This window comes from Trachurus japonicus, chromosome 10 (assembly GCF_045865225.1).
Source record: "Trachurus japonicus isolate A0001 chromosome 10, Traja_1.0".
In the NCBI taxonomy this organism is placed as follows: domain Eukaryota; kingdom Metazoa; phylum Chordata; class Actinopteri; order Carangiformes; family Carangidae; genus Trachurus; species Trachurus japonicus.
Window position 1 is genome coordinate 5,870,066 of NC_140916.1, and position 24,780 is coordinate 5,894,845.

At 42.0% G+C, this 24,780-nt stretch overlaps 1 protein-coding gene across 2 annotated transcripts in view; it reads left to right on the forward strand.

Annotated features, from left to right (window-relative positions):
* Positions 1-24,780, forward strand: part of fgfrl1a (fibroblast growth factor receptor like 1a) — a 95,589-nt gene that overhangs the window by 55,785 nt on the left and 15,024 nt on the right. The gene's annotated exons all lie outside the window — the stretch shown is intronic.

Consider the following 24,780-nt stretch of genomic DNA (forward strand, 5'->3'; position numbering starts at 1 on the left):
CAAAGCTCTCACAACAAGTGGAAACAGAAGTTAAGACGATTGGAAGGGAGAGCGGAAGATGTGTAGATGCTGTCAGACACGTCGTTAAACGATGAGAACAAGCCGCAGACTTAAGCCCCTGTCAGCCCACGCAGACCCCCTCTCCTCCGACTACTGCTACTGTTCTCTGCTGCAGCTATCCCACTGAGACTCTGGGCCACGTCTCGTCCTCAACTACATAGACACAGTTGTGCTCAAAAGTTTACATACCCTGGAGGATTCTGTCAGAGAGTCTGACCAACAAATGTTTGATGGTACCAGAACGTGGCTTGGTGGCTCAACAGAACTCCTCAGTTTCCACTTTTATGAGAGCTTGAACTCTGCTGATTGGCATTCTCAAGTCTTTGGATATCTTTTTATGACCTTTTTCTGTTTTATAAAGTTGAACAACTGTCTCCCTCAGGACTTTAGACAGTTCTTTTGCTTTCCCCACGGCTCAGAATCCAGCAGTGGTGGACAGTAACGGAGTAAATTTACTTGAGTACTGTACTTAAGTACATATCCAGAGGATTTGTACTTTACTTGAGTATTAGATTTCTTTGGAACTTATTACTCTTACTTGAATACATTTTTTTTTTTTTTTTTTCTAAAATACTATTGGACACAAGCTGTGTTTGTCAAAGAAGGAAACCCTAACCCCTAAAAGCAGCACATCAGTGCAGGTGGATTCAAAGAGTTGATTCTCACAAAGAAGACTTAAAAGCTCCTTAAATTCATTTAGAAAAAAATATAGTAATTCATTGATGTGAAAAATAAGAAATTTACTCTTACTCTTATTTTTACTTAAAGTAAATTTAAAAGCATGTACTTTTGGATACTTAAGTACCTTTAAAAGCAAGTAAATTTTGACCAGTAGTATTTGTACTCTTACTCAAGTACTGGGGTCGAGTACTCTGTCCATCTCTGGAATCCAGCAAAGTCAGTGCAGCAGTGGATAAAATGTGCAGGTGTTTGTCAAGAGCCCAGAATCTCATTGACTTTTTATACACAGACACTTATTAGAAGCAATCAAGTTACAGGCGTGGACAGTTTCCCTAAGTGGCCATTTAAACCTGTCTGTGTCAATCTGTGTGTTTATTATCAGGGTAAAACTTTTAGGGTATGTAAACTTTTGATCAGGGCCATTTTGGTGTTTGCACTAATCATTATAGGATTCAAAAAGATCAAACACAGTTGTGTGATAATAATAAATGGCTTCGCCCAGCCACTAACTCTGAATAAAAAAAGTTTTATTGCATTATCAATTGTATTTTCTGAAATGTAGCCAGTATTTCACACATTCTGCCAGGGTATGCAAACTTTTGAGCACAACTGTATATACTTGTTTGTTGTTGGATGTATTTTGTCTTTGATGAACTGTACATGACCTTGTGTTGGGAGGATTTTCATGTGACAGCACTGCAGCAATGTGTGTTGCTTATTTAGTCAAGGACACAACCACCACATGGATAAGCTTCCTGATTCATTGTTTTTACCCAGTTACCGAGTCTAAACTTGGAGTAGGCATGAAAAACTGCAAAATCATCTGCCTCGCTGAAATGTTCTCTAGTAAATCACTGACTGTTGGAGGTGAGTAAGCGCCGAGGGAGCATCCCCGCTGAGTGATGATAAAAAAAAAATAAAAAAAAGTTGCATTATTGTTCATCCAAAAACAGCTCTGAGTAACACAAACGAGTGTTGAACAAAGCAGGCGTCGTGGGTGAGTCATGTTGAAACGTCGCCCAGCGGGGGCATCATGATGAGCGGGTTAGTTTTACATTGTTGTAAATAGTTGTTCATCAAAGACAGCCTGTCAGCATGTAGCCTCGCACAGCAGAGTGTGCCAGCATCTTTGAAGTTAAACAGTACAGCCGCATACTCTCAACACACACACACACACACACACACACACACACATGCAAACTCACACTCGCACACTCGACACTTGAAAACATACACAAGGGCATGTAAGTGCATGCTGGCACACTTGTGAGCATGCATGCAGATCCATGCAGAAACAATCAATACATGCAAGCTTGAGTGTGAGGCAAACAAGTTCATGCGCATGCTTGTGGACAGACATGCATATGACATGACATACTATACTCACACTAAAAGAGCTGCAGGATTTGCTTTAAAGTGCAACTTGTTTGGAGGCCGTCTCTCTTACATTCCTGCAGGGATCACAGAGGAGTTCAGCACTGAGCGGCGAGCAAAGCTGCAGCGAGCAGAGCAGAGTCACAGAGAAGCCATACATGATTTATTGTTAGAGAATTTATAGTTTTTAGACAAGCTTTCCTAAGAATATTGGACGGGTGCTAACTGTATTAGGCTCCTTCAAGAGGAGCAGTACACAATGTAAGCCAGAAGTGTCAGCATGCATCTGCTCTGCACCTAAGAGTGTATTCACATACATAGCAGTACTGTATGAACAAGAAGCACCTAAGCTTTGTCTATTTGTGCAGAAACTTAACTTAGTAGTTGTTATCTTTAATGGATGATACATCAGATAACTGAACAAGTAAAGTAGCCTTGGAGAACACCATTAGAAATCATAGAAATGTTCTCTCTTCATGTCTTCTCCACCTCGTGTGGCCTCGGCTGCCGTGATCACACCTTTTTTTTTTTTTTTTAAATTCAGGAATCTAAGATGAGAAAGAGGTCAAACGGGGAGAAAACTACTAAAGTACTAATGAGTAGCTCTTTAACCGGAGTATAATGTGATACGGGGAAGAGCAGGGTGGGCGCGAGGGAGAGAATGATTGAGAGTTCAAAGCGCTGAGCCGAGGACGGCGGTGTGCGTTTCAAAGGCGGCGCGTGGCGATGGATGTGAGCGATTCATTAATTCAGCAAGGCAAAGCGCTGCCTTGATGTTTACTAGAGTTACACGTTCAGCAGCTCGACATACACACACACACAAACTCAGACAGTGTGTGACTTGATGGGACGACAAGATAGTGTCCTCACATTAAGGCAGATGTGCACATAAATACATTCAGATGAATTTACACACAAGTACAAGTGTAAATGTATTCACACACACACACACACAAGCACACTCACTGGCATTAAAATACATAGATGAAAGTACAGGAACAAATTACACTGAATAAACATAAACCCACATACACAATACACACTTACTTTATGCACAAATACATGCTCGTGTATTCAATAACAAAGACATGCCGATATTTATACAACTGTTCTGTTCATTAAATCACTTTGTTGGAGCTCTTTAAAAGCGCCATGAAGATTTATTCGTCTGTATTTTGACCAAACACATTTTCTTTGTAAGACAACAGGGCCGTTTTAAAATGATATAAGGAGCCCATAAACACATTAGCAAGTCATTTCACCATCCATCATCCTGAAGGAATAACAGCAACGTTTCTGCCTCCACGGGAGCAGTGGACCATCACATGAGAGGGGCAGAGAGGCAATACTCAACTGAAGGGGACATCATCTATTTTAGGAATAAGACAGAGTTTTGTTTTGTTTTGTTTTAATAAGCCAGGATGGTTTGAGTTGTATTGTAGCCAGAGTGTTGTTTTTAATCCTCCTGTTGTCCTTCTGAGTCAAGTTGACCCAATCTGTTCCCTTCCTCCATCCTTCCTTCATTCTTTCCTTCCTTTATCCCTTCCTTCTTTCCACAATCCCTTTTCCCTTCTTTCCTTCCTTCCTTCCTTCCTTCCCTTCGTCCTTCCTCTTTTGATCCAATTGACCTGATCTGTTCCCTCCCTCCATCTTTCTTTCCTTTCCTTTTCCCTTCCTTCTTTCCTTCCTCCTTCCTTCCCTTCTTCATTTCTTCTTCTTCCTTCCTTGAACAAATCTGTTCACCTCCATCTGTTCCCTCCCTCCATCTTTTCCTTTCCCTTCCTCCTTTTTCCCTTCCTTCCCTTCGTTCTTCCTTCCTTCCTTCCTTCCTTCCTTTCCTTCTCCTTCCTTCCTTCCTTCCTTCCTTCCTTCCTTCCTTCCTTCCTTCCTTCCTTCCTTCCTTCCTTCCTTCCCTTCTTCCTTTCTTCTTCTTCCTTCCTTGAACGAATCTGTTCTCTCCCTCCATCTTTCTTTCCTCCCCTTTTCCCTTCCTTCTTTCCACAATCCTTTTTGCCTCCCTTCCTTCCTTCCTTCCTTCCCTTCGTCCTTACTGCTTCCTTCTTTTTTGACCCAATCTGTTCCCTCCCTCCACCTTTCTTTCCTTTCCTTTTCCCTTCCTTCTTTCCTTCCTTCCTTCCCTTCTTCCTTTCTTCTTCTTCCTTCCTTGAACAAATCTGTTCTCTCCCTCCATCTTTCTTTCCTCCCCTTTTCCCTTCCTTCTTTCCACAATCCTTTTTCCCTCCCTCCCTCCCTCCCTCCCTTCCTTCCTTCCTTCCTTCCTTCCTTCCTTCCCTTCGTCCTTACTTCTTCCTTCTTTTTTGAACCAATTAACCCAATCTGTTCCCTCCCCTAATCTATCTTCCCTTGCTTTTTCCCTTCCTTCTTTCCTACCATCTTTCCCTTTGTCCTTCCTTCCTGCCTTCCTTCCTTCCTTCCTTCCTTCCTTCCTTCCTTCCTTCCTTCCTTCCTTCCTTCCTTCCTTCCTTCCTTCCTTCCTTCCTTCCTTCTATCCCTTCGTCCTTCCTGCCTTCCTTCCTTCCTTGACCCAGGAGGACAACAGGAGGGTTAAAATGACTAAATATATCCGACTACTGTAGGTGTGCCTTAAACATACAATGCACCATCTGAATCCTATCAGAGCAGATCTCTTAACCACACTTTTTAGATTGTAATCCCTTTAAAACAAAGTAATCACCTCCAACAGGATTTGTACCTTTCACAAAAAAACACTTGATACTCTGCAAGAAAAGAAGTTTTTATTCATAATAATACTAATTTGTCATCTCCCGAGTTCTCGTGACTCTCAGGTTGGCAGCCGCTCGCTGCTCTATAAATTTTTTTAAACAACTCCCAGACAGCGAGCACGGACCTGCGTCAAGCACTCATTGGAGAGTGAGTCACTTTTTTTTTTTTTATGTGGAGAGTTAACGAAGACAATGGCAGAAGGAAAAAAATATGCAAAGAAGTACCTTGATTATTACATCTGGCACACCTGGCTCATACTGTCAGCACGAAATGTTTTAAGAACAAACACAAGGTTATGATCATAATTTATTTTTGTCACATTAGTGAATTCTCTTTTATTATAAGGACCTTGGTGAAATATTTCTTTGGCTAGTTGTTGCCATCTGTGGCCATAAAGGTGTTGATTCATGTGAGCTTAATGTCTGACGAAGACCCATTAAACACACTTAAATAGTTTAGTACCTTTGTTTCAGGGTAAAATTCACCTTTGAGATCATGTCTGTTTAGTTCATTGAGAGCTACATTCATTCCTTTAGTGGCAGTACCCAGAGACAAACACACACAGTTTCCACTGCTGTGATCTCAGAGCCCCCCCGTGAGCAGCGGACATGAAGTAATTCACTAATTCCCCCTGAATCATTTCTGTCCTTGACTGAATCGCCTCCATCACGTACAGTAAATCTTCCAGGTGGACGCCGGTAAAGACTTCTGGCCGCTTTCCTTTTCGTTTGCCAGATTCCTGCGCGAGGTCCACGTCGGCTCCGTTTTAGGCAAATCTCAGTCTGTGTTGCGTGCTTGACCCCTGCCGCTCTGTCGATGAAGTGTGAACAGTGATGTAAAACAGCGACGCGAATAAGCGCATATGCAACGGTTAATGCACTTTCACTCGCAGGCGCACACATATGGAGAAGGCAGGCGGGGGGAGGGGGAGCAAAGGCAAGAAAGAGAAGGAAGGCAAGGTGGCGACGCTGCTTTTATTCTAAGGCTTAAAACAACAAAATTAACTTATCCAGATCCAGATTTGTATTAAGCCACACATAGAAAACCAAAAACTCGATCCCTAACTGTATGTTTTCAGAACTCATAAACTCCATCTCTGTATGACATTTATGAGCAAGTGTGGAACCACTTGTGCCTCATGCCTGTATGTTATTTCATCGCTCTGTTGATATTTTACGCTCTGACACAGTCCATGTTCGGCGTTGGAGGAGCCCGAGGTTCTTCGTGTATTTTCTCGCTGTTGGGTTTTCTCAACATTTTTCATGTCATAACCAAACCCAGACCTTGTAGTTAACTTAAACCTGACCGCCAAGGGTAAATGGCTCGTGCCTGGCCGCAGCATCTGCAAATATACCAGAGCCGAATCTACAAGAAACTCTGCTGGGAAATGGATCTGTATTTATTAACACCACATAAAAATGTGGCATGTTAATCACATATTGTGTATTTGGATAAAATCAGATTGAGATCCAATGAGGTAGGATTTGTGCTTTGTCAGCTGGAAGCAGCATATTTCAACTCTCCCTTCCTTCCCCTTCACTGCTACAAGATTCACCAAAACACTTCAGAATCACTATATAATGTGTTATTTTATTGATCCCCAGTGGAAAAATCTCCTTTTCCTTTGGAAGACAGGGGCCAGGATCAGCAGCAGGGAAGTAGATAGGGATTTAGTTTCTTACCCAAAGGAGAAATCAACCCTAAAACACTTGGACACAGCTTCACATTGCTAAAACAAACTGCTATCAGTGATGTACTGTACCGTACGTTGATTGGTTTTGTAATGTTTCATCTTTCCTGTGGGAAACCAGATGTATAACAGCAGCATGCAGTCACAGTGGGGTTTACCTGCGATGACTCAAAGGAAATCAAAGACACAGTTCAGTTTTTTGGGGTTTTTTTTAAGTTTGAGTCTCTCAGAATCCAAAAGATATGTGAAAGGAACTATGTAAATCTGGTCACTTTTCCACTGTTTTGTTAACCCTCCTCCCGGCCATGTGCATTTGTTTACAACGAAGCCGGCGATAAATCAATCAATAGAGTGGTAGGTGACCTTATGTATCATATATGATGTTAGGACGTGTATATTTATGTAGTTTAATCTGTCATAAACAAGAGATGACGGGTTACGGGGCGCGTTTGTGTCGCAGTGTGGAGAGACGAGAGCTGGGACACCGGCAGGCTGCAGCCTCGATCTTGCAAAGTTGTTTTTCAGCCAAGAGATGCAATAAGTGACACGCAAGTGGAGGGCAGAGAGCCTCAATTCTCCCTCATAACTGGTTCAGCTATTTATTAAACCATCACAACTACTCCAAAGCTGTTTAATTAAGGTTAAGCGAATCCTGCATAGTTCCCCTGTAAATGAAGTTTTCCATACAAGCTGCATGAAATAATGGAGAGTTGATTGTGCTGCTTTATTTCTCTGACACTCGTGGATGAGAGTTTCAACTGGAGCTGAGAAATTCTTCTCTTTTTTTGTACTTTATTTTTATAGAAAGAACATAAACAGCATACAGAAAAACATAGAACAAACAGTTGGTCACTTACACATTCATACAGACGTTATACTGATGGATATACAGTACAAGTAAGTTCATACAGTAATAATGGCTCATTGTCTCTTGTGGTTACAAACATAATCCATTTTTCCCAGTATTGCAAATACTTATCCATCCCTAGACTTATAGCGAAAAGGTCTGGAGCAGAGAAATTCAATGTGAAATCATTTAGAAAAGGAGAGGAGAAAGAAAGAGAGCGGTACAGAGAAGTACAGCTGTACAATGGCTCTATAGAGGCGGCCGTGCTGAGGGGTCTGGAACTATTTTCAGCCTTTAGAGGTGTAGCGTTTACTTCCTGGAGCAGGATTTTATTGCTGAGCAGTTTTAGCCAAAAAAACTCTGCTCCCTGGCTTAAATTAATTACCTGGAAGAGTTCGCTTATTGAGGATTTTGTCAAGAGGAACTGGGAACTTTGGAGGCTTTTCTGTTCTTAATGGCATTTTTTTTATCTGTTATTCAACACCCACATTCAAGACTACTGCCTGACCTTCATCGCAAGCCATGTACTCTCAAGAAAGAACTTTATAATTTCATTTTTGGAGGAAAAGTAGTGAAACACAAGTGCACCAGATGTTTTGAGTTGTGATCATTCTAGTGTATTCTACTCCTGCCAATAAAAAAAAATGGCTCTTTTAACTCCAGTGACACTGTGTGGGCAGCATGTGGCTTCCTGATTGATCACACAAATAGGCACTTGCTGTCATAATCATAAAACACACAGAAAACAATCTGCAGATGTGCGAGCGACATTCAAGCTGATGAACACAAAGATAAACACATAAGCCGATTTTTTTTTTTTTTTACCCACAGTGCAATGCAGGAAGCCCAAGGCAGGAGGAAGTCATAAATGATTTCCAGCAACACGGTGCTGAATGAGTCTATGTGGAGTTAAAGGGATAGTTCAACATTTTGGCAAATTGGCCCATTGCCATAATCCCTATAGTCATAGCAGTAGGTTCGTTACCTTTATTTGTTGGTGCAAGCTATTTTTAGAACGGCGGAGCAGAGCCGTGAGCTGCTCAGAGCTACACTACGGAGGCTCATGGGATTTCTTGGTTTCCCTCATCAAACTCATCAAATACACAATCCAACAACTCCACAACGCTCTGGTGGACAAGTTGTGACCTGCACATTCACCACGCTATGAGATAATAACAGAACGTTACCAGACAGAGTTGTTTTAGAGGTAAATGCAGAGACTGCTTGCTGAAAAACTGTCCCTGAAGACAACGCACATCAGCGGTTTTGCATGAATTTACCTCTAAAACAACTCATAACTGAGAACGTTCTGTTATTATCTCATAGCGTGGTGAATGTGCAGGTCACAACTTGTCTATTAGAGTGTTTTGGAGTTGTTGGATTGTGTATTTGATGAGTTTGATGAGGGAAACCAAGAAATCCCATGAGCCTCCGTAGCGTAGCTCTGAGCAGCTCGCGGCTCTGCTCCGCCGTTCTAAAAAACAGCTTGCACCGACAAATAAAGGTAACAAACCTACTGCTATGACTATAGGGATTATAGCAATGGGCCAATTTGCCAAAAATGTTGAACTATCCCTTTAAAGATCGTAGCGAGGGTAATTGATGGTATCTGGTGAGTCTAACAGCCTCAGGTGGAGGAACAACAACAGACAGGAAGATGCTGTGTGATGGTGGTCCAGACACATGCTGGAGATGGAGAGCAACAAACAGCAGGTTGCAGGTGTCTTTAGAAGGGAGAGGAGCGTTATAGTCCGGGGGCTTTTGTCTGTTTGACATCATCAGGGAAGTTTTGTGGAACGAGACTCTTTGTCGTGCACACTGCAAATGTGCGTCATCAGGCTTTTGTAGCACACGTGGACAAGCACCGCTTCAAAGGAAGCTGCTGTAAGAGCTGGAGAGAATTTGTGGTGAGCACAATGTCAGTGGTTTGATGGATCAGTGAAGCAACTGGCAAACAGCCCCAGTCTCTCTCTCTCTCTCTCTTTCTCTCTCTCCCTTGAAAATCTGAGTTGTGTTTTTTTTTTCTTTTTTTTTTTTTTAAAGGTGAGTTTTCTTGTATTTTCAGTTTTAAAATGTCTCCTGGTTTGTTCATGGACTCGCTGAGTGACTGACAGCTGGACAGACAAACTCAGACGTGCTGTTGTTGCCTGGTTGAGAGATACAGTCAAGGCTAAAGTCAGTTTAAGAGGCCTGACACATACCAGACACACACATGCACACACAAATACACACACACACACACACACTGAAGGTTAACCCAAGAGTGGAAAACAGCACCTCTGCCTCCTCAAAGTATGACGCTACATTATTTTCTCCTCTCTATGTGTGTATGTGTGTGTGAACAGAGTGGAAACAGCAGGTTGCTTTTTTCATGATCATACAGTCATCCTCCTCCCTCATACCGTACACACACACACACACACACACACACACAGGTGGCTGTAATTAGTGTGTTGAGCCCATTCATGGCACAAGATCAAACTGCAGTCCGCTGGGCTTCAGGAAATACAGAGCCCTGCTTAGAGTTAGACACACACACACTGATCCGCACATTCGTACGTACTGTAGATGCATGCACCTTCACTCTTTATTTGTCTTGTTCTCTCTAACGTGAAGCTGCCATCATACAAAAGGTTTCTCTCCCCTCTGAAACTGTTTTTTGTTTAGTCTGCGAGCGAAACAGAGCTTTTGACTTCTCTGTAGAAACTTACAGACTCAGTGTTTACTTCTGCAGACAGGAGAAGGTGGAGAGCACAGGGGATTAGGAGTTAGATAAGCCTGAAAAAGTTCAACGTCTCCATTCAACCTTATGATCACACACTCTCACACACACACACACATATACGGCGCAGTTGGTTTTTTGCTGCAGCAGTAAGCAGAACCGTTCACAGCCGGACCAGCTGGGCACAAGGTTATAAAAGCAATAATACTGCTGCTGGAAGAAAAAGCTCTTCGTGATGATGATGAGGCACGTCTCACCGTGCGCTGTGCTTCTACTAACATGCAGCGCTACAGCACTGTAACATGACTGGAATTATTGAATGACAAATATGAGCCATTTTATAATGAAACCACAAGTGTTTTTTTTACCATCGGGTGGAGAAAAAGAAAAGGTTGAGCAGCGCACAGTGAACCGTTTAATTTGGCAAGTTTTTTTGACAGTCAAGGTCTCGGTCAGGTTTTCTTCAGTCTGGCAAAGACGTTGATGGTTGAAACATTGCCTCACTAAACACTTTGGTGTTTACAGTGTTCGCTGTGAAAACTGCTTTTTCTATAGTATCCTGCTTTCTTCCACTGGCTCTCAGCTGTAGTTGGCTTCACCTCCTCACCAGTAAAAACTGACACTTGGGTTTTTGTTGGAGCTGAAAAGCAGAGCAGCACATACTTTATTCATCCAGTAACAGTCAGTTTTACCTGTTGTCCCATCCTTCATTTAAAGTCCTCGGGCCCAGTTAGTCTATGTCTATTAGTTAGATTGACTTGAGGCGAGACACTCCAGGCAAAAACATTGTTTTTTCATGCACTGATCAATTTTGAGATTTTTGGCTATTTTTCTTCCCTAACATGTCTTCTTTCAGAAAAGTCCAACGAAATGGTAGAAAATCCACATTAAGGTGTTTTTATTTTACTTCATTTTGTCTCTTTCGTCAGTAGATTTCTCCTAAATTCGCCAAAAGTGAACATGCTACTGTGACATACTGTGCTGTGTCTGTTGTCTGGCCCATGTCATGTCAGGTATCACTGTAAAGCTCTCTCTCTCCTGAACAACGATGTAGGCTCCAAAAATTGTCATCTCCTCCGTATCCGCAAGACCGCAACCAATCGCAAAAGTACGTTTTACATTAACAATGTATGGAATTTTATAGTACAAATCTTTAAAGGCCGTTTTCCCTAAATGAGTTTTTCTTCAGACTCTGGGTGCGAAATCTCCACTTCAGCAGCACTGAGACACCAAACCTTCCAGTTTTATTCCTGTCTATATTCTGAAGGTTTTTACAGAGGGGATTGTTGATATATCATTCACAGCCTGATTTATACAACATTTTATTCCTAAAAACATGGCGAAATTGGATTTTTTAGGGCTGGTGGTGACAGTATTTTCTCATTTACAAAGTGATAAAAAGAGATATCCAAAATCCCCTCTGTAAAAACTTCTGACTCTAATATGTCAACAAAATAAAACAAGAATTTTGAAAGGGGCTTTATCCATTTTTCAGACTTCGGTTCTGGAAATGTATGCAAATTGGCACATATTTCATCAGATATAGCCTCATTTACATATTTAAACATAAAATTTGACAAAACTTGTAATACAAAAAATATTTGTCTTAATGTAAGTGATAAACTTGGGAAGTTTCATGGTGATATCTGTTAGTTAAAATGTTTACCCTATTCACCTGCAGTGTCTCCCCTTACAGTAAATAGATATAATTTGTCAGCTGTAGATGTTGAGGGACTGGTTCTATAAGAGCCTCCATTCACTCCTGTCAGTGAGCCAAAACAATTCAGACTCTCTTTGGACCCAAGATGTTGTCCAGCCTCTGGTACGACGTCTTCTTTAGGTCTCAGAACAGACTGTGCTCTGTCTCACCCACAGTTTGTTTCACAGTCAGAGTTATGGGTAACCTAATTCAGTCATGAGTTAAACATGGCACATTTCGCTCCATTAAATAAAAAAAAATGAGAAAAAAAGAAGTTAGTTTAAAGAGTGATATGAATCGATGATGAAAGCCTTTTTGGATTCAGTGACTATGGAAAAACGTAACCTGTTTTTCCTCGAGTTCCAAGACTTGTCGCCTTGTCAATTGCACCACTGATCAAACTTGTCAGCTAGAGTTACAGGTCCCACTTTAGAAACTGTTAAAATGCACACATGGACGCCTGCGCCCACTTTCAGCACTTCTAAAACGCAGGCATAGCCGTCTTGGGTTTGCGAATTGGCTTTTAAAAGGACATTTCTATGGCTCGATGTTAATTGTGACACTAACACAAAGGTCATATTATGATTTATATTGAAACTCAGAAAAGATAAATTACCTCTTTTATCAATTAATTGTTTGTCCGTGAAAAACTTGAGTTGTGATACAGTAAAAAAAAAAAAAAAAAGGCTGATCATAAATTCTCAGAGATAATTCAATATGCTCAGAAAGATTTCTCAACAGTCCAACACTCAAAGATACTGAATTTACAGTGATTGTAAAACAGATGTGCTTTAAATCTTCACATCTGCAACTAGAATATCTTGATCTTAGTACATGATTCAAACTGTCATTTATTGATCATTCTTCCAGCTTTTCTGGTCAGTGCTGCTAAGGTGAAGAAGTGGTCACGATTCAGCCAAATGAATCTGCACACAGAGATGGACAGAGTACTCCACCCCAGTACTCGAGTACAAATACTACTGGTCAAAATTTACTCGGTTACAAGTAAAAGTAGCTCAGTCGACATGTTACTCGGGTAAGAGTAAAAAAGTACTTGCTTTTAAAGGTACTTAAGTATCCAAAAGTACATGCTTTTAAATTTACTTTAAGTAAAAGTAAGAGTAAATTTCTTGTTTTTCACATCAATGAATTACTATAATTTTTTCTAAATGGATTTAAGGACCTTTTAACTATAACTATAATTAACTTTTTGAAACCACCTGCACTGATGTGCTGCTTTTAGGGGTTAGGGTTTCCTTCTTTGACAAACACAGCTTGTGTCCAATAGTATTTTAGAGAAGAAAAAAAAAGAGCAGACCTGAAAGTAACGAGTACTTTTCAGCCTTCCTAGAAATTAAGTTGAGTAAAAGTAAAAATATTTGTCTTGGAAATGTATTCAAGAAAGTCCCTATAGTACCAAAGAAATCTAATACTCAAGTAAAGTACAAATCCTCTGGATATGTACTTAAGTACAGTACTCAAGTAAATTTACTCCGTCACTGTCCACCACTGTCTGCACAACCTCTTTTAATATCATTTAGACACACATGTGCGTCTCTGAGTGTTTGTGTGTTTCTGTGTGTGTGTGTGTGTGTGTTTGATTCGCTCACATGTGTTTGTACCAAACAGGTCAGAAAGCTGGAAGCAATTCTCCCTGAACGTTGACGTGTGTTCGTCATATTTCAGAGCGAGCCCGAGAGCTCGGAGCGCCACAACTTGTAATCACATTTGTAAATAGCATCGTAAAGTTGCACTCGTAAAAAGATTTGTTGTTGTCTTGGTCTGGTCCAAGGGGGCAAAGGGGAGGGGAGGAGGGGAGGACGGGAGAGGAGAGGAGAGGAGAGGAGAGGGGGGAGGTGAATACTTGGAGCAGAGAACGCTGTCAGGTGTTGCTGTGTGTGTGTGTGTGTGTTTGTGTGTGTGTGTGTGTGTGTGTGTGTGTCATGACGAGCGGTAATGAGATCAGATGTTCCAGAGACAAAGATGTTTTCCTTAGGAGGATTTTTTAAACTTAGAAAGAAATCGGTTCTGTCGGATTCAGTGATTTAATGAATGTTGGAAAAAGCCGTCAGCTCAAACGCACGTCACCGTCTGTGATCATTGGCTACTAAATACTCCAAGCTACACACACACACACACACACACACACACAGACACACACACACAGACACAGTACAGTATTAATCTGTCATGTAAGCCAGCATTGTCGCTCAGAGCAGCAGTTAACTGCAGTGTCCGACTGTCTGTTCCGAGGTTACAGTCAATAAATCTCTCTCTGCTCTGTCGCCTTTTTCTCTCCAGCTCTGTCTTTTCATCTCCCCCCCTTCAACCCTGCACCCCCCACACCCCCCCACCCCGCTCCGCCGCCTCTTGACCTCCTCTAAAAAGTCAGTCAGATCCCGTCTTGTTCCCTCTCTTTCTCCGTCGCAGCTCCTTTCACTGTCTCTCTCTCATGCTGTTAATTGAGGACTGTGTAGCAGCACAAGTTATAATGATTTCCATAAGGCTACACAGACTCTCCACAGGCGAGAGCGTAAATCACTGTGACGTTTGTGTGAGTGTGTGTGTGAGAGAGAGAGAGAGAGAGAGAGGGAGAGAGAGAGAGAGAGAGAGAGAGAGAGTGAGAGTAAAAGGACAATCCTGTTGCCTGGTGAGTTAAGGGGGCTCCAGCATAAAGATCACAGAAAAGTAGGATGCAGAGAATTTTAAATGACAGTGGAAACTGATGATATTTTCATTAAAGCCCCCAGTATGTAACTTATTTGGCTTTTTATTAGCAAAAATCAAATATTGCTTTCATAAATACGTATTTCACTATCCAGTCCAGTCAAACCCGCATACAAATGAAAGCTTTCTCGTACCTTAGAATGAGTTGTTACAAGTCGTTACAAACATATAATACAAGGGGGGTTGCACCGAACCGAGGCGGCCATGTTGCATCGCCATTTTTTACGTTCAGTGGCAGCGTGACCGTAGGTAACCATGGAAACTCACCGCAAAACTGTCACCACTGTGTAGTGTGAGGAAGGACAGAGGCACTGATGTTGCATTCAGGTGCAGTCAGGCAGACGGCCGTCGGCAAACCAACCGGATGTCATTTTACCCGACGAGAGAAAGACGGTAAAACGTGGGTCAGGTAAACAATACCACATCACCATGACAACATATTGTCACGCAGTGTTTACATAGACGCTTGTTTATCCTGTTACATGCAGCGTCTGTTGTCTGTCTGACGTCTGCCCGATTTCACGTGAATGCATCAAGAATACGTTCAGATATGCAACCGCACCGCTAGATGGGGGGAATTCATAAATACTGGAGCTTTAATGGTTCATCTTTTTTTCATTTCTACCATCATCAGACAGTACTAAGGTCAACGAAGAACAAAGACATCAAACATTGGAGAGGGTGATGTTTGTTTTTCCATCCATATTTTTACCAAAAAGGTTGAAGGTTGATCGCAAATTCCCCAAAAACACATTTATATCCTCTCACTGTGTTTTTGTCCAATCACAACAGTCCCAAAGATGCTGAATTTACAGTGATATGAAACAGGGAGAAGCAGCAAATCCTCATATTTGTACATTTGTAGATCTGAAACCAGCACATTTTTGGCAGTTTTGCTTGAAAAATGATCACATTCGTTGCCAATTAACTTTCAGGCAGATCAGTCAATTAATCACCCAACCGTTCCAGCCTTAAATTACATTACTGTAGCACACAAGTTCATTCCCGACCTTGGAAAGTAGTTTAAAAAATTGTTCTCTGAGCTTTTAGTTGTATCACATCAGTTTGGATCTGGATCTGTTGACTGAGCTCGGCACAGTTGTTATGATTTCATCAACAAAGCCTCTAAGTCTTCCCACCTTAAGGTCATAGAGATCCTCAGAGACACAACTGAACATGCTGCAGATACTTTGTCACTGTAAAAACCTTTTGTTCGTGTTTTCATTTGTTCTTGTAACAACTTCTCACATTCACGTCCATGTCTGTTTGTACGGTATGGCTTGTTCCCAGGTAAACAGTCAAACAGTAATCGTCCATAGGGGATTTCATGAGCTGCTAATTACATCTGACAGAAGGTTTCCATAACATCTAGTATTATATCAGTGTCATATTTAGGATATGAAGCAACAGCATGTGAATCTAATCATTCATTACAATCACACTGCGTGCAATGTTGCAAGATCTCGCAACTAAATGTCACAACTGTGACTGAGCAGAAAAGTATGTTTGGAACGTGGGGTCGAAAATACAGGACGACTGTGTGGAGTAATACTTTATACGAGAGGGAGAGAGAGAGAGAGAGAGAGAGAGAAAGAGGAATTTTGGATGTCTCTCTCTTTACCCCCCTGTCCTTGGTTTAGCTGTTTTCATAGTATCGTTGACATTAGAGAGTGATAATGACAGTGTGTGCTTTGGTAGGGGGTCGGCGCACTGACAGACGAACCAACTACTGAAGGACGAACTGTGTTGTTACAGTACACGGCGATCTGAGCAGGACTGTCTCGAAGAACATGGTTTTAGACTTCATCTGTCTGATACATGGACTCAGCAGGTACAGTACAGTATCGTGTTGAACTATCATCGCACCTACCAGAAACCACTGTAACTAAAACTGAACTGAGGATCTATAAAACATCACAGCTAAAGTAAACTGGCAACCTTCAAGCTGTAATGTGGCAACAACAACAAGCTGAGTAACCATTGTCTTCAATGGAGATAAGATAGAGCCGAGAGGAATTCACTTGTATTTTCCAAAACAGTTCTTCTTTGGATAAAGTGTCACCACTGTTATTTACACCTAACACAACTGCAGATTAACTGTTTAGTGGCATAGATGGGTGAAAAAGTGAAAGGATAAAATCCTATCTGTTAAAGGGACAATGAGGAGTTTCTATTTGGTTATAAAAAAGGCTCACGTTAATGTGGCTGAATCTATGCTACCCACACTTGTTAATGGCTCCATTTTCGATTAATATATCGTTTTTTCTCTGTCGTTATTTTGTTATTTTAATTAATGGTGGAAATGCTGGGCGAACCAACCAGCGTTTCCTTACTTTCGGTTTCGCGGACGCTCATGAGAATAACGCCGCCGTATTGCCGTTTATGTCCGGGACTACGACGGTAACTGAACCTCTTTGAACCTCTGACTTTAATTCTTGATGAATGAAAACATGAGTCCGTCTTGCGCCGGTCGAAGAATTCTACAGTGCGCGCGGAGGCTCATAAGTGTAGTGTGAAAACGCTTCGCTTTTCCAAAACTCCTCGTTGTCCCTTTAAGCCAACAAGGATGAAAGTTCATTTCAGCCGACTCTGTTCCCTGGAGAAACTAATGACATGATCAAAAGCTTGATGACTGATATAATTGAAAGCTACAGCTGCTAAATGGAGCGAGTTGTGAGGCTGTTTTCTCTAATTATGTTTCCAAAGTGAAGAAGGAACTTTGAGTCACAGGGAAAGAGTGACTTTTACTGTGCAATAACCTCCTTAAATTATGCATCATTTAGTTCATCAACTTAACATTAGGAGACAAATTGCAGTCCATTTCAAGTTTGAAGTTTATTTAAGGTCATTTCTGATCATTTACTTAGCGTGCAGTTTGGTTAAACCACAACTTTAGTTAGAAAAAAAACTGCAATCCACACAATATTTAGCGCAAGTGAAGGAAAAAATAAACCCTCCTGGGAGCTGGGTTTAATAGAACAATGGCTCTTCTTCCAGAGTTATGTGAAACTGGTTCATTGCGGTAGCTCCTGTCTGAACTGTGAAGTAAAACATCAGGTCTGGATGAAGTGTGAGGCAAGCCTGCGCCTGTGTAATGCCTGAATGTGTCCCGTGGTCATTTTTAGAGGACTAACAGTGGTTTACTGGGTTTGTCAGACACACAAACTCCCATCAGGGCTGCTGGTTTTGGCCCCGATGCTGCAACAAGCAGCGGTCAGCAGGAGCTGACACAGAGACATCTCTCCCTCCCTCACACATCAGCCTTAACACACACAGAGGTTCTGTCCACATATCCAGTGTCTCTATATTAAAACCTGGAAGGACACGACCCTTTAGGAAAACACTGGCCCCATGGACACGCTCACACACACACACAAACACACACTCACACACACTGGACTGTTCAGACTCATATTTCTGAGCGTGCTCATGTCCAATCGCTGCCTTTTCTCTACTGACCTGAAAGTAAATACAAGAAGGGGTTACACAAATATACACACACACACACACATACACACACACACACACACACACACACACACACACACACACACACACACACACACACACACACACACTCTCACATAGGGGTACCCAGCCAGTGAATGTGTGAAATGTAGTGCACTGTTGAACCGTTTCCCCCTGTAGAGTAAAAAAAAGAGAGAGAGGAATGAAAAGAAACAAAGAGGTTGAAAGCAAAAGTGTGAGGAGAGAGAGAGAGAGAGAGAGAGAGAGCAAACTTAAAGGGATAGGTCAACATTTTGGCAAATGCGCCCATTGTCTTGATCCCTATAGTCACAGGACTACAGTACGTTAATTACCTTTATTTGTCGGTGCATGTTGTTTTGAGAGAGAGGCGCAGAGAGACACGGCACTCGTAACTTTTCGGTTTTCCCTAAATACACACTCCAACAACTCCAAAACGCTCTCGGGGAGAAGTTGTGACCTGCACATTCGCCACGCTATGAAATAATAACACATAATCATGTAACATTACAACACATGAAGCAAACGTTCAGAACAACTTGCATTTTTTAAATCACTCCGCCCAGTAGCTGTGTCTGCTTCAATGTAGTTCTGGCTGCGCATTTACCTCGAAAACAACTCGTAATGTCATAATGTTACATTATTATTTCATAGCATGGTGAATGTGCAGGTCACAACTTGTCCACGAGAGCGTTGTGGAGTTGTTGGATTGTGTATTTGATGAGTTTGATGAGGGAAAGCCAGAAAACCAATGAGCCTCCGTAGCATAGCTCACGGCTCTGCTCCGCCATCCTAAAAACAGTTTGCACCGACAATTAAAGGTAACAAACCTACTGCTATGACTATAGGGATTATGGCAATGGGCCAATTTGCCAAAATGTTGAACTTGTTAAAATGAGCAACAAAAGGAAGCAGTGGCAGGCACAGTGAGTTTGTACCAGATCCTTTCCCAGTTTTCATGACACTGAACCTTTATGATCAAATAACTTTTTTCTGTTCTTACTTGTTTTACTGTTCTGGAGCTTTTAGCACTGATACACAGACTGACAGGATTTGGCAATGCAACAACATTTTTTTCACCCACTGAAGATTTTTCTATACTATTAATTCTGTTGAGTTATCTCTTGTATATTTCAGGCCGTTGTAGACACGACTCCTTTATGGAAACACTGGTCCCATACATCAATATAAAAGAAAGGTTACTGGAGTAGCTAAAACAGCCTGGTTTCTTTATGCATAAGCAGTTTCTCAATTGATTTTCCAGAGACTATATTAAACCACAATACATACAGTATGAATATTACACTGTGAGATTAAAATAACCATGACGGAAGATTTTATCCACATGGCCCTTCTGTAGACCGAAGAACGACCAGATTACTACCATTAGTGTGTCAACCAGAATTACAGCCGACATTTCCTTCGCTTGATACATTTTTCATGTAAAGATAGATGACGATGTTATTATGTGAATCACCACGAGCTGAAGAAGCTGATCGGTTGATAGCAAATGTGTGTAAATCTATGTCAAACTATCACATGTGTCATATCGCGGTTTCATACCACTGTGATATGACTCGTGTGGGTGTTTATCTTTGTGTAGTTATCTGAATTTGCTTGTATATATATATATATATAATATGTGTGTTTGGCTGTGTTTGTGTCTGTGCCTGTGTGTGTGTGTGTGTTCATGTGTCTGTGTGTGCACTGTAGGTACGAGCCAAAGTATCTGGCCGAACATTAGAAGGTGGAACAGGATCAGAAGAAAACATTTTATTTATTGAAAGCAGCTGAAGCCGGGAGGGAATGTGTGGTTTTTTTTTTGTTTTTTTTGTTTTTTTTTACTTTTTCTACTCTGTGTGTTCAACTTGAAACAAATAACGAAACAATAAGTCCACCACCACCACCACCCCGCAACCCTGCAACTCGTATAACAGCTGAAGAAAGGTGTAAAACTAACTCTGCTGGCAGACTCTGCTGTTCTCCGAGGCCTGGACGTCGAACACGCTGACAGAAATGTGATTTGTGGGTTTCACACTGAAAACTCTCCGCCACGGTTTGAAAAGGTGTCACATCCCAAACATAGAAGTCTATATACGCATGGGGAACAAGTTTTTCAGCAGGAGTCGTCGTGAGTGACAAAGTGGAGTATGGTGTTAATAACGCCGTAGTGAGTCAGACCACACACGCTCCGCTTCCTCCCTCTGCTCTCTGAACATCTTTGGATGAAAGCTTCCTCTTCAGACCACAAGTGAAGTGATAATGGAGAAGACAGCTGGCCGGTCTGAACGACATTGTGTGTTTATAGTCGGACATTAACTCTGTAGTGACATCAATAGCCCCGGTGTAGAAATTTTGCGCTTATCTTTTGAAACACAGAGGGTCCTGTTTTGGTTATTTTAGGAGGCCCCCTCTTTAACAGCTGTGTCTAAATATTATAGATCTCACTACTTCAGTGTCCCACATAGAAAAACTCCATCCTGTCAGCGCAGACGTTTGACTTTGGGAGCATTTAGAGTAAAGTGCATAAAGTTTATGGAGACATTAATTCCCTTTATTGACGGCGCCTTTGAAAAAATCTTTTGAAAACCAACTCGGTTTCCATGCTGCTTGCTTCGGTGAAGGCCGACGGCTCTGCTGACTTCAACTGGAGGCGTCTGCATCAGATGTTGTCAGAAGTAGAAGATCACACTCAATGGCTAGAAATGTGTTTATTCACAGAAGACAGAAATAATCTTTGTCAGCGATACAACTGCACTGAAAAATGTAATTTGTTGACTTTACTTAAAAAAACACTTAGGAAACCAATTGCCTCAAAATGACCAAGTAAAGTAGATCATCAGTTCTAAGTTATTTAAGCTGAAAAGAACTGTGTTTAGACATCCCATGTCTAACTAACATGGTTAGCGTTGGCTAAATTGAAGACATAAGTTAACCTGCCAACTTTCACAAACAGGTGTTGACACAACAAAAATATGTCATGAGACTGGCTAAGTTTACTGAATAGATATAGCCAGTTAAATTTAACATTTTGCTGAAGCTTACCTTCTTATAACTTGTGGGAAGCATCAGGGGGAACTGCACTCGTGTGCACTCACCAAATGCTGCAGAGTGAAACTCGGTTTCTTTCACCATCTTTCTTTGAGGATGGTTCATCCTCACTGATACTTTTCAGTAAAGGTTACTTTAATTACTTTCCTCACCAGGAAGTTGTGTTAAGGATCACTCTTCATTTTAAGTAAGGTGTCTCTTCAGTAACTAAGATTGTTTGCTTAAATCGGATGAATACAACTGGAATGAAGGCAGAAGAATTAGGAACAAAGAGAAAGAGACTTGAAGAGAAGGCACAGTTACTATATAGAATTAAACAATTAAAGGGACAACGAGGAGTTTTGGAAAAGCGAAGTGTTTTCACACTACATTTATGAGCCTCTGCGCGCACCGTACATTTCTTTGACCGGCGCAAGACAGACTCATGTTTTCATTCATCAAGAATTAAAGTCAGAGGTTCAAAGACGATCACATACCGTCGTAGTTCCGACCATAAACGGCGATTCGGCTGCGTTATTCTCATGACTCGCCGCAAAACCGAAAGTAAGGAAATGCTGGTCGGCTCAACCAGCATTTCCGCCACCACTAATAATAACAAAATAACGATAGAGACAAAACGATATATTTATCGAAAATGGGCCCATTAACAAGTGTGGGTAGCGGAGATTCATCCACACTAACGTGAGACTTTTTTATAACCAAATAGAAACTCCTCGTTGTCCCTTTAACAAAAACAGATCAGATTGTAGCTCATAGCACTAGGACATAAAGACATCAGGATGAGAGGTGTACTCTTACTGTAGGTGTACTAGTTGTAGAACATGTGTCTCTCACGCCAAGTCTTCAAATCCTCTGATGGCTCCAGATGTGTGCAGCAGTTAATGTTGCTGATTCTGCCACATTTGTCTCTCCATCAGCATCACAACATTCAGCTGTTGTACGTACGGTATGTTTTGAGTTTGGGAACTACTCGGATACTCTGGATGTATGGCTGCATTGTACTGTATGGACAGTGGAAGCGGTCCAACCCCCCCCCCCCCTCTGAGACAGGGTCTGCAGGAGGTCTGCCAAGTAAGGTTTACAGGCTCGCACCAGGCCTGGGGGAGGGTTCGCTGTAGCTGTTAAGAGTGCTAAACCATGCCCCCCCTCACCCACACCCTCCCTTCAGATCAGACCCCCATGCCGCTCGGCTTCAAACGCGATGCCCTTTCTCAGAACACGCTGTGCATGTGGCGGGAGGGGAGGGATGACGACGGGGGAGTCAAGAAGGAGGAGAGAGAGAGAGAGAGAGTTTGACGGGAATACCAGCACCTCAAGTTACCGTTTAGTTAAATAACGCCAGAACACACGCACCCACCCACACATGCACGGACACACCCACGCAGGAATTCATATCACACACACACACACACACGGCGGGCCTGCACCACGCGGCCTGCCTGCTATTAATACCAGCCCCGAGGATGCAGGTCATGCCTCGTATTTTCATTTCAAATGCGCCTTTTATTCCATCATCCAAATAGTGATGCTTTAAAGACGTTTGGCGCTGCATTAAACAGCCTGAACCCTCTTAAAATCCACACACACACACACACACACACACACACACACACACACCGTATATGCACCAACATGCATGATAAACATATCCATTTACTATTACATGCACTTTTTTTTTCTGCATGTGCTCCGAGGCTGTTTAGTCCATTTTCATTCTTTTTATAACCACCATCAGGTTCTGGTTGGAAGTTTCAGGTTCAAGCCAAGTTAACCGCACACCCCCCATGTATTTTGACAGACCTGATGTCGCACTGTATCAGCCCCCCCCCCCCAACCCTCCCTTTTACCCCCCCACTTCCCTGTTAAAAGGCCCCTCGGATCCATTGGCTCCATCTTGAAGTGGTTCCTCGCATGAAGGTTCAGACAGATGTTTGTATCTTTTTGGAAACCAACGGGGGGAAGACATGCTGACTTAAAAGAAAGTGATACACCAGCATGAGAGTAAAAGCAAATATGATACTGTAGTGCATCAACCCAGACACATGTATATAAAGTTGTTTAAAGAATATTTTCTACATCCCTGAGACGTCGTTTGGAGAAAATCTAAATGAATCCTCTTTCTAGATGTTAAGATGTATTTCTCGTCGGCTCATTGGGTCATAAATAAATAATTTTAGGGTTAAGGCTAGAGGAATTATAGGGCAGTAATAGCATTAATTTTATGTCTTTCATCACCAGTGATTTGCAGCAGCACCACGTCGGTCTCTGGCACGGTCGCACTAATTGGCAGACATGCTGTATCACATTATTTGTCATTTGATTTTCTGGTTCGATAAGAAACGCGATGCTGGTCCATTGCTGAGAAGTCTGAAATGCGTGACGGGGGTGCGGGGAGGGCAGAGCACTGGCAGCAGAGCGAGTTTGAAAGCCAGAGGTCTCAGAGTGTGGCGCGGTAATTGTTCTGTCGTATTTGTCACTATCGGGCTTCGTGCTCAAGATGCTGCAGGATGTAACAGATCAGTGTCACATTTTAGACCAGATTTTACCTTCCACCTGTCGCCATATCATCAACCTGCTTTTTTTTTTTTTTTCAGCTCACTGAACCACCTTTGCTCTTTGCTTTTACTCGTTGCCATAAAAAAGAACAGTGTATTTCAGGTCTAACTGTTAAAATGTTTCAAAGTGATAACTCACCACTGGCATCTGACTCATGGAAACTCCATGGGAAAGCAGCTTACATCATAAAACACTTTTGTCAGACGCTGATAGAAAACAGTCAAATCCATCCTCCATTCTTTCTTCTTCTTACCCCATCCATGGCTGAGGCTTCTTCTCCTCCTTTAGTTCACAGTTTGTCCATCCATCATCCATACTACTTTATCTTAAAGGGTCATGGGGGGCGAGCCAGTCACAGCTGGCACTGGACGAGGGGCAGGTTGCACCGTGGACAGGTCGCCAGTCTATCACAGGGCTGACATATACATGTAGAGGCAAACATCCATTTCATACAATGCAATTTGACCTCAAGTGGGCCGGACCAGTAAAATAATAGCATGATAACCTATAAATAAAAAGAACTTGGAATGTTTCCCTTTGTTTTAGTGCATTATTAAGATGTTTACAGTTATTAACTATCCTTTTACAAAGCATATTATGAGCAGCCAGAAATTTCTTAAAGGGATAGTTCAACATTTTGGCAAATCGGCCCATTGCCATAATCCCTATAGTCTTAGCAGTAGGTTTGTTACCTTTAATTGTCAGTGCAAGCTGTTTTTAGAACGGCGGAGCGGAGCGGCGAGCTGCTCAGAGCTACACTACAGAGGCTAAAGGAATCTTTTGGTTTCCCTCATCAAACTCATCAAATACACAATCCAACAACTCCAAAACGCTTTCGTGGACAAGTTGTGACCTGCACATTCGCCATGCTATGAGATAATAACAGAGCGTTACGAAACGGAGTTGTTTTAGAGGTAAATACAGAGACTGCTTGCTGAAAAACTGTGCCTGAACGCAACGCACATCAGCGATTTTGCATGAATTTCCCTCTACAACAACTCTGTCTGGTTACGTTGTGTTATTATCTCATAGCGTGGTGAATGTGCAGGTCACAACTTGTCCACCAGAGCGTTTTGGAGTTGTTGGATTGTGTATTTGATGAGTTTGATGAGGGAAACCAAGAAATCCCATGAGCCTCCGTA